The sequence below is a fragment of the Myotis brandtii genome, unplaced genomic scaffold (genome assembly GCF_000412655.1).
Source record: "Myotis brandtii unplaced genomic scaffold, ASM41265v1 scaffold2495, whole genome shotgun sequence".
In the NCBI taxonomy this organism is placed as follows: domain Eukaryota; kingdom Metazoa; phylum Chordata; class Mammalia; order Chiroptera; family Vespertilionidae; genus Myotis; species Myotis brandtii.
This window is the reverse complement of record NW_005359456.1, coordinates 106,588-106,914: the sequence shown is the minus strand read 5'-3', so window position 1 is coordinate 106,914 and position 327 is coordinate 106,588. Positions and strand designations below refer to the sequence as shown.

At 62.1% G+C, this 327-nt stretch overlaps 1 long non-coding RNA gene across 1 annotated transcript in view; it reads left to right on the top strand.

Moving 5' to 3' along the window:
* The first annotated feature begins 6 nt into the window (after positions 1 to 6).
* Positions 7 to 327, top strand: part of LOC106726299 — a 3,773-nt gene continuing 3,452 nt past the window's right edge. Inside the window, exon 1 of the long non-coding RNA XR_001362353.1 lies at positions 7 to 315. This is a non-coding gene — a long non-coding RNA (uncharacterized LOC106726299). The remainder of the gene's footprint in view (positions 316 to 327) is intronic.

Sequence of the window (327 nt, the reverse complement as noted above, 5' to 3'; positions counted from 1 at the left end):
GTGCGCCCGGGAGCGGGGCGCAGAGTCTCCCCTGGGCTTCCTCCCCTTGTCCCGAGGATTTGACATCAAACGCGCCGCTCCCATTCGGCCGGGGCCAGCGGACCGAGCGGCCGCAGGACTTGGTTAATAAAGGGCCCCATTCTTGGGCCTCTAACTAGACTTTTTGTTTCTGATCATGCTTATCCTGAAAAGACTAAATGAGATGATGAGCGGACCCTTGGCTGGGTCGCTGAGTCCGCCCCGCTCCCAGAAGCCCGGTCGCCTCCGTGCCAGCGGCGCCCCCTAGAGGCGAGCGGCGCCTTAATAGTGACCAACGTGAGCGTCTCT